Source organism: Chelonus insularis, unplaced genomic scaffold, assembly GCF_013357705.1.
Source record: "Chelonus insularis isolate UGA/USDA-ARS -01 unplaced genomic scaffold, ASM1335770v1 contig_90_pilon, whole genome shotgun sequence".
NCBI classification, from domain to species: Eukaryota; Metazoa; Arthropoda; class Insecta; order Hymenoptera; family Braconidae; genus Chelonus; species Chelonus insularis.
In genome coordinates, this window is record NW_023276779.1 from 448,551 (window position 1) to 459,248 (window position 10,698).

The following is a 10,698-nucleotide window of genomic DNA, read 5'->3' on the forward strand; positions in this document are numbered from 1 at the left end:
ATTTTGTTACCCTCTATAGTGATCTTTGGCGGTTTACGTTCATGCCTGTCTATTTCTTCTGAGGTGTGGTTTATATTTTCGGTAGTTGGGATTGTTTTTATCTCTGTAATTCCTCTTGCCTCTAAGTTTTATTTTTCTCTTCATAAAGATTGCCTCCATCTTCGTTTTTGATAGCTCGAGCTTGGCATTCTTGCACCAAGTGAGTATTGTGACAACGACTGCCTGTCCTTTGGCTTCAAGGGCCTCCCTTGCATTGCCATCTATGATGACAATTAGATCATCCGCGTACGCTGCATATCGTTTTTCATGTTCAGACTGATCAAGTGTTTTTAAGAGATCATCGGATATGATGTTCCAGCACAGTGGGCAAAGCACAGATCCCTGAGGGCATCCACATGAGGCCATTTTTGTGACTGATCTGGTTTCCCATGATAGGCTGACTGTACGATCTGTTAAGTGTTCGGACGACTTGCTTGAGTTCTTTTTCATTGAATGGTTCTGCATCATTTGTGCTGGGTACGTTGAGAGCGTTCATCTTTATCCTGCTCTTTTTGTCTATATCCATTTTTGGATGGTCATCGACCACGTGTACTACCAGCAATCGCTCGGCTTGAAAGTTCAGGTTTTCAGTAACCTCTTCAGTGCGAAGTGCATTTTTGACTTTTTCGGCTCGCATCTTGTCGGCCGCAATCTGGTGTACCACACCCCATTTTTCTTCGTTTCCGTAGGTTGAGTTTGACTAATAGAACCATAATGCTCCTCAACGACTCGCCCACCATCGAATAAGGGTAGACACCCCATTCCGAAGGTGTATAATTCGAACACAACAATTGCCGTACCCTTGCGGACAAAGTATCGTTGGAAAATGTTAATTTCATCAATACCACACCCGTGACGGGGTAGTTTAACGCCGGTTCTGCTTACTAGTCTAAAGGTTGCTTCACATTGCAAATTACATCGACGGTCACACATTGTCTTTCAGCGTTTTTGTAGATTACCTGTACGAATTTCACCCCGTTCAGCATAAAGATCAGCGACAGCGAGTGAGCGTGGAAAGCACAAATTATCCTCATTATTAATGCTAAATATGGAACTCTTGAAAATATCTTTGAAACTCCGCTTTTTACGACCACGCCCTTCTATGAACTATTGAAGCCGTCGAAACAATATTATCTTCACTATTTAAACCTCCGGCACTTTAGGCAATTTTGCAAAGTAGCTCCCACAAATCGTTACTTGTATATTGTTGAGGTGGCCTAAAACGAGACCGTATTGGTCCACTTGTCAGTTTTTCATAATTAATAATAAAGGCTATTTTATCACACGTTGTACAACCTCGTGTGATGTATGTGGTAATTTCAGCTAAAGCGCCCTCAAACCATTCTAAATGATTTTGACTCCGGGATGGTGGTGGTGGTATTTTTATTAGACATTCTTTAATTTCTTCAATTTTTAATTTTGTAAAATTTTTTACCTGCTCTCTGTTGATAATAAAACGCTGTCCTGGTGGATAGATAGCCGCAAAGGTATGTGACGAGGTACTAGGTGAAACGTTGGCCTTGACGTTTGAATCAATAATTTTTTTCGCAGTAGATCTGGTTGCTGCACCGTCTCTCTGAATATCTATAATTAGTCTGATAGTTGTAAAAAGCATTATTCTTCATGAGGTCCCCAATCGTAATATTTAAAACCTCCATAAATTTAATAATTGAAATAGGCATAAATTTAACATAAAGGAATTCAAAAATACTTACTTTCTGAGGATGATGATGATGACCCTGGTTGACGGGTGTGATCAGCATCGGCATCCATTTCTAAATCCGGCACTCCATCATCGTTTTCTTGAAAAATATCGCCTAATGCTTGATTAGAAAATATTCTGAAAACAATGAAATTGTAGCTAAATATTATAAGACCTTCATAAAAAAGAAACGCTTGAAATATAGTAAAAAAACTGTTACGGGCAGAAGGCTCAAATTGAATCAAATATGCTTGAGTAATAATATAATTGTATGTTAATGTAAATAATAATTTAATAAAACCATATTCAACTATTTTCGTTGTCAATTTTTTAAATACCTTATGTCATTTATAATCAAAAATAATAATTATTTTAAGTTTTTATTATGTTAGGATGATGTAAACATATATCAAAATGTGTCAATAAAATAAACAAATAGTATATGCCTTTATCAAAAATCATAGTGTATCTTATTATATTTAATTACGTATGATTGAGAGAATTATTTGCTGTAAGCACGTGTATCTGTGGCGGCCATCATGTGTCGTTGCCGTAATTCTGTTGTTGTTTGCATTTTGGTGGCGTTTTGTTATTGTAGAGTCGTTAGAAGACCTTTTGGTCTTCACTCTTGGAATCTCCCGGGCAGGTCCAATGGCTTGAATTTCTTTTTCAGTCTGCTGGTTTCGTTGTTTCTATTAAGGATTGACGAAGCTAGTCTATTGGGATGGTCGCAGAGTCTGTCTACGTATCTTGTGCTAAATAATATTATTTCCTCTTTCACTGTGTTCATTCCAAGGTCGTTATGTATAATTTCATTTTTAACGAACCATGGGGCATTTACCAAGACTCTCAGTGCTTTTGATTGGAATCTTTGTATTATTTGGATTGAGCTAACACATGCTGACCCCCATAGCTGGATCCCATATGTCCATATTGGCTTGATTATTACTTTGTAAATTAAGAGTTTATTTTCTACAGATAGTTTTGAGTTCCTGGTCTGAGTGTGAAGGTTATTTGTTTGGATTTGGTTGTGTTAGCCTTAATTTTCCATCTCTTTAGCCATCTTTCTACTTCGCGTATTCCTTTCTGTAACATTCTGGATGCTTCTTTTGTATCTTCGTGCGTGACCATTAGAGCTGTGTCGTCTGGGAAAGTTGCCACCATAACGTGATCAGGTGTGGAGATGTCTGCTGTGTACATTGAGTAAAGAGTTGGTCCTAGAACACTACCTTGAGGTACTCCTGACTTGATTGAGTGAAAGTTTGAGGTTTGCTGTCCACACTGAACTTAAAAGTATCTGTTAGTGAGATATGATTTTAGTAAAAGGAAATACTTCGGTAACAGTTTTTTAATCTTGAATAATAGCCCAGCGTGCCAGACTTTGTCAAATGTCAAGGATGTCAGGAATTTTATTTAAGTCAGTTGGCCAGTAGGTTGGAGATCTGGTGCTAAGAGTATCATAATTGTTGTCTTGTACTGTTTTGAATAGCTGTCTTCCTCGCGTAGTATCTAGCCTTGAGCCCCAGTATTGATGTTTACAGTTGTAATCTCCTCCTGCTATGAATCTGTTTCCCAGAGTTCGAAAGAAAGTCGAGAATTCTTCGTTTGTGATTTTGTGTCTAGGTGGACAATAAACTGCTGAGAGTACTAGTGACCCATGCCAGTCATTGATCATTACACTTGTCGTTTGCAGGTGTTCTTCTGTATATTTGGACATTTCATAGTGTGATATTGTTTGACGAATGACTATTGCAGTTCCTCCATGTGCTGTTTCATCTGGGTTATGTGTGTCATATGTTTTGTATCCAGGAATTTTAAAATAATTTCTATGAGTGAAGTGTGTTTCTGAGACCAGTATTATGTCGATTTTGTTGATTTCTAGAAAAGATCGGGCTTCTTGTTGGTGTTGAGCCAGCCCGTTAGCGTTCCAAAGTGCAATTTGGAGTAAATGATTCATTTTTTGCTGCATAGACTTGATACGACTGTATTAAGCAGGTTGATCATTGTGTTAAGCAGCTCTGTTTGTCTGTTCATGATAGCTTCAATATCGTCATACGACTTTTCTATAATTGTTAGTATGTTCGTGTATTCTCTATTCATCTGCTGATCACCTTTGACTATATTTGAATAGGTTCTTCTGTTGGTGTCTGAGGTTGGGGGGCATAGCGGGGTTTGACTATCTCTGTTTAAAGATTGAGAAGGTAAATTATCGTTATCTGTAGGATTGTTTTGGTTATTTATAGTATTAGTCTGGTTGACCCATCTTGGTCTCTTAGGAGGATTAGATCTTTTTTCAAGAATATTTTGATATACCTTGCAGCCTTTGTAGTTAGCTGGGTGGGGGCCTTGGCATAGTGCGCACTTTGCTGGAGTGTCCCTTTGCTTCTGACAGGTAGTGGTATCATGATTACCCCCACACTTGACGCACCTGTATTGCCTATTACAATATGTTTTGGTGTGATCATATTGTTGACATCTAGTACACTGTACGATTTCTCTTCTCTTTTTTGGTGGTTCAACTTGAATTTTCGCATGTAATAGGTCTTTGAGTTGGTATATCCCTTTATTGTAGCTGGGTTCTAGATCAACAAAGAACAGTGGCAGCGGATCGTGTGTTCCTCGTCTGCAAATATTTGACACGTTTCTGACCTTGTGTCCTGTTTCTTCTATTGCAGCTTTAATATCTTCAAGCGGGACTGATTGGTGTAGAGACCTTATGACTACACGAAACGCTCGTTCCTGTCATATCTGATATGTGTGAAAGATTGCTTGCTCTTGTTTAAGAATATTCACTATTTTTCTGTATGCATCAACCGACCCCAGGGATAAATATTGGTGGGGGCTTTGGCGGCTTCTTGTTGTGGTTTGAAGTACTTCCAGTGTTGTTGGCTTGTTGATCATTTGTTTGTTGTAGTTGGTCTTCTTGAGGAATGCTAGTTAATGGGTGGAAGCGATTAGCTTCGACTGGTGACTGCAAATTCTCTATTGACGTTGTGCTGTTTATTTTTCTAATTTTATTGTTGTTTGTGGGTGTTGATGTTACGTCCAGGACTGTTGTTTTTGTCCTGCTCCGTTCTTACCGATAGCTCTCCATCTTGAGTGTGATCTATATCCATATCTTTCACTGTGGTATCACTGATGTTCGACATTGCTCTTTGTGGTGGAGGGACGTATCCAGTACAATATACTGGTGCTGTCTTTCTGCTAGTAGCAGTATCAGATTCTTCACTTGAATTAATTTTGTTTTTACTTAGTAATTAAACTCACTAATCACTTATTTCGTAAACACGTCCGATCACGACGAACGCTTGAACGAAACTATCAAATATATATCTATCTTCTTTCTATGCATTTATATTTTACTGTGTATGATGCTCTTACTTGCACAATTTACTTCTCAAGCGCCACTTTTGTAGCTGAAAGGATGTTAGAGCATACATAATCTGGATGCATAATCTGGAGCATACATAAGGATGTTAGAGCATACATTTACCTTACCGTTAATGAATTACCATTCACAAATAGAAAATTGCGACATATTAATTTGTTATTAGGGTTATAGTATGATCCAAAGAAGCCTTTTTTAATAGTTATATTTTTTCATGTCTACCAGTGGTAAAAGAAATATCAAAAGGAATGAAAGAGAGCTTATCAAATGACAACGAAATACTCGTGAAAGAAATCTCATTGATGGGAGTATGCGATTTACCTGCAAAATATGATTGTTTCGATTTTATTCATTTTACTGGAAATTACGGTTGTCTAGTTTGCTTTTATGAAAGTGATGGAATTGAATCAGGATCTAGATCTAGTCTACAAATTTACCCATATACTAATACCTTTGAATTGAGAATTTCAAAAATGTGTTCAGATCTTGCAGCTATTGCATCTCTAAAAATTCCTCAAATAGGAGTGAGAAGCCATACAGTTTTTTTCAAAAATCATGCCAGATTTCATAAGAGGTGGTGTTTGAAAAATATTCTAACTCTGCTGTTTGACAAATCATTAAAAAAATGTCAATTTTCATTATTCCCTTATATAAATGAAATCAACAAGCAATTGATGCCAATATAGCCGCCTAAATTTATACACCGAATGCCACCTAACATAAACGAGTTTATACATTGAATAACATCTGAATTCAAGAACTTCATTTTTTATCATTAAATAGTTTATGTAGTTCACGGCACTAATTGTATTGACAGTCAAAAAGCTCAATCACATAATTATTTAATCAATACGAATAATGATGCACAAAAAGTTGAAAATGAACTAGTTTTAAAATTTTGTAATAACAAAAACAATCAAGTCAACCTGGATGAAAAAATATTTAACAGCACATGTACTATAGGTAAATATTAATTATTAGATAACATTCGAACTTTAATTTTAGCCATAAAAACTAATAACTCTATAGTTGAATACACTGAAAATAGGACCACAAAGATAGGTGTTATACATTGTTTTTTAAAAATTTTATAATGTAATTGCATGCAAGATAATGCTATTGTGATTTTCAATAGGTTATGATTATTCATAATCTTGAAATCGATGGAACTTATACAGCTAATACTTGAGGATTCTACCATAAATGTCATGGATCTACAACTGTCAAAGCTGTGAAAATCGATCAAATTACTCTTTTTATTGTTTATTTCGCATAAATAATAATTAAGAAAAATACATAATGTTCTTATGAACATGAACAAGTAAAGAACATGATCTTTCTAGTATTTATTCAATGTATGGAACACTTAAAAAACAGTATTGTTGAGTAAAAAATGAAAAGAAAGGTCTTCTTCATTCTTTTAAATTTCGAGTGAATAAAAAAATGATATTTTATTCACATAAAATCTCAGAATAATCTCATTCTAATTGTAATGTATTCAATTTTATTACTAAAAGAAAAACGATTTTGTTTGTAACTGATCTTCAATAATAATAATAACAGTAAATATTAACTAATCTTCTTCTTATTCATTTGCACACATGTAATTTTATATTATTATCGTTGGTATCACTACCGTCGTAAAGAAAAACAATGTTAAACATGTTTTTCTCTTTTTTCATGCGTGAGAAGGGGCCTTCTTTTATCTCCCATTCTCGGAATTGGTAGCCCCCAATGTGAGAAGTTAGAGAGGATTGACTTTATTACTTTTAATTATTGTAAATATTGGTCTTTTTAGTAATACAAATTACTTCTTTGGTCAGTAAATTTACTTTTGTCACGTACTGACAGAGTGCCAGTCATTTTACTGACATTAGAAGTTTCATAAGATGACGAATAAAGTAAAAATAACTGAAAATCATTAACTGATTTTGCGCGGTCAGATGTACTCAATGATCTTTCTTTGTGTGGAAATAGACCTTATTTGTTTATAACGACTGGACTTGTTGTAAATAATTAAAACCTAATCTATGCAATCAATTGAAATCCTTTAAAGGAATAATTTTCATTCTTTCAACTGATAAAAAGTTTTGCTCATGTTGAGTAAATGTAGTCGAACATATTCTTGATTACAATTATAATAGCTTTAAATGAGCATAAATTAAATCTTACACTGAATTCGAATTTTCACTGTTTTCCATTTACGCACACAAATCTATTACTTTTTTAACTTCCCAGTGGAAAGTTATAGTAATGGGTCTAATTTTGCGAATTCCGAATTTCGACATATATTCACGTTTTAAAGTCCCCAGAGTCGAATACAACCGTATTCCAGTTGACGTCTGTGTTTGTGTATGTACGTATGTGCGTTCGGAATTATTTTTCGCCTCGATTATCTCGAGAACAAAAAATGATATCGACGTGGAACCAACTGCATTCGACACGTAATTGCGCAACTTAGAACTGATTAGGTTTTCAACGAAATCGGTCTAGTAGTTTTTTATGCATAATCAAAAAACTGGCAAAAATGGAAAACGACCTGAATTTTGCAATTTATAAATTATACCATTTTTTAGACAAAATTTCGAAATCTTTTAGAAAATATGAATATTAAATAATTAGAATACTTGTATGAAAATATGTTGACAACATTTCATCAAAAAAAAATATTTTAAAAAACAAAATCAGCAATGAAAGAATTTTAAACTCGTGTCCGGATTGAGAAAACAGCATTAAAGACGCTATAATAGTCAATAATAATTGTTAACAATATGGAATTGTGTCCATAACAATTGAAAATTGTTACTAACAAATGATTATTGATCATGGTAATATTTAAAAAAAACAAGTTTCAAATTGTTATAAACAATAAAAATAGGGATCCTTGCTATGTATATGAGTCCTTTTAACGCATGATATTTTCTTACTAAAAAAATATTACCAACCGTATGACATAAATAAAAAAATACTTTTTTTATTTATCACAATGAAATTTGTCATAAATAATAAAAAAAAGGATCTATGAGGTACTTTTGAATTCTTCCAACGCATAATTTTTTCTTTTACTAAAATGAAGTAACTAACCATATCAAATGGATAAAAAAACACTCATTTCATTTATAACAATTCCATTTGTTATAAAGAATAGGAACGAATTCTATTCGAAGTGTTTTTTCATTTTTTTCACTGGGAAGTTGGTCGTGTGGACCTTTCGGGTCGCACCCAGACCACTGCAGAGCACTGATATTTTCTCATTCAATCACAAAGTATTACATATCTAGAATGGAGACATTTAAACGATCCAATTTCTATTTAAAACTTCACATATTCAATCGATTCTTATGTAATGCAACAATGTCATATCGTTTATTCACAACGAATAAGAAATTCTTTCAATAGGCTAAAAAAAAATTACCCTACGCCAAAACATTTCATCATTTTATTTTGTTTATTTTAATTAATAAGTCACGATAGTTATCTAAATCTATTTCTGTTTTATTTTATGCAAAATTATAATCTTTATGTGCGTTTGGTAGCGTAGAATAGGTTGTTATGAGTTATTAGTTGTGGTTAACTAGTATCGTTCATTTGCTAATTGATGCAAACCCAGGCTGATAAATCATTGTTCTGACTTAGTCTGAGGTACTTTACCGACGGCCTAACATTTTTCTCCCCACCGAATAATTAGATGACTCAAGGTCTCTCCTGCCAACTCATTTTCGCCAATTAGACGACTCTAAGTAATTTCTAGGCGTATATATCCCTTCTCTTAGGGCCTAGAAGCTTCGAGAACACAGAGATTTCGGGAAAAACGGTCTGTATCAGTCAGTATTCGCCGGTTACTGTGAGTATTCGTACGTAGCTCGTACTCGGACGATTCTTGGGCATTATCAGACGATGCCAACCCACAGACAACTCGTTGTAACAGTCAACTCGGTACGTGTGTACTAGCAGAGAGCTCACGCAGTCGAACTCTCTAGTGAAAACCCAGACAACGCCTCAGTCATGGACTAACTCACCAGTTAATCATCTATAGTGATGATTATGAACTCATCAGGCAGTCTACCTCTTAGAAGACATCCTCAGGAAGCTCATGTTGGTCCGCATCAGCACCTTCTTACAAAAGGCGCGAATGATGTCGGCTTCGACGCCTCACGGCCTCATGGACAGTCACACACACAAGATCCAGACACGAACAACTCGCTTGTGTCTGTGTGGCTGACGCCAACTCAATAAAACTCAGACTACTCAAAAAAATCAGGCTACTCCTGGTGCAGAGACCAGTACAGGAAAATTTACAACTTTCCTGTGATCCTCTACTTATCAGTCAACTCATCAGTAAACTCTATGTGAAATTTTCGTGAACTCAAGACTGTACAGACAATTCAAAGACTCTTTCATTGTTATTTTTCTGTTACTGTGATTTTAGTGTTTAATAAATTGTTAACTGTTACTGTTAAATAGTGTCAGCCAACTCATTTACACCGTTCAAAAGTCCCGACTGTTCTAGCATCTAAACATCCTAAAAAATACAGTCCACAAAGTCCCGACTTCTCACTCAGCCAACTCAAAGTCAGAACAATTGTAAAATATTAAAAGTAGTGGTGAGACTATAATAGCCTGTGCAGAGGCAGAGTTGGAAGACGAAATCAAGTAGTCAAATAAAATATCTGTTAAGAGGAGAGTTGGGAAGCTATAGTCGAGCAGAGGACCAAAAGCAACGTGTTACCCTACAGTTTTCCTATGCTGAGAGACCTCTTAGTCCTAAGGGTTGTAGTCACGAGGCTGTTGCCAGTAAAATGGGACTCCAAGAAAAAGATAAAAGTCTGGAAGAGGCCGTAGTCATAAGTATTGGAATTAGAATTAAGTTTCGGTGCACATTAGTTGTAAGTAGCCCTTCCCCACCGAAGTCTAGGAAAAGCCACGTGCAGATAACCACTAATAAGAAGTGTTGTACGACAAGTGGAATGAATTTTGAGTTTCGAAGGAGAAGAGAAGATAAGCGATTTTAGAAAGTGCAGTAGTAGGTCGAGTGCGAGCCTCGCCTGTAAAGAATTGAGTGTGCCAGTTGGAAGAGCATGAATCCAGAACGAAGCAGCAGTGGAGACAGCAGAATAGAGCCGAAGATAGCAGCATAGGATGGAAAATCAAGAACGATTTCCGCTCCAGTAAAAAGGATGTCCCACCACGAGAACAAAGTCAGTAAAAGCTACCAAATCTAGAGTTCTCTGCTGAAGCAGTAAGGTATTAAGGTTGATTTTTTGAATGGAATTAATAGATAGTTTTATTTTGTTAAACGTTGGATTATTTCTGAGAGATTCATGGGGCTTAGTTTGCTCTTATACTCGTTAATTGTAAGTTTCATTGTAGATTCAGTTAAAGAAGATTATGATTTAGTTTAGTTAAGGTGATTTGAAGATTTGGTTTATTGCTAAAAATTATGATACCGAGTTTTCGAGTTTAAAAACATGTGAACCTGTCAATTTATTCATTTTAGTTTGGGGACCTTTAACTCATCCTGTTGGTTAGTTATGTAATTTAGGTTTACTTTTTTTATTTAATTGTCTTT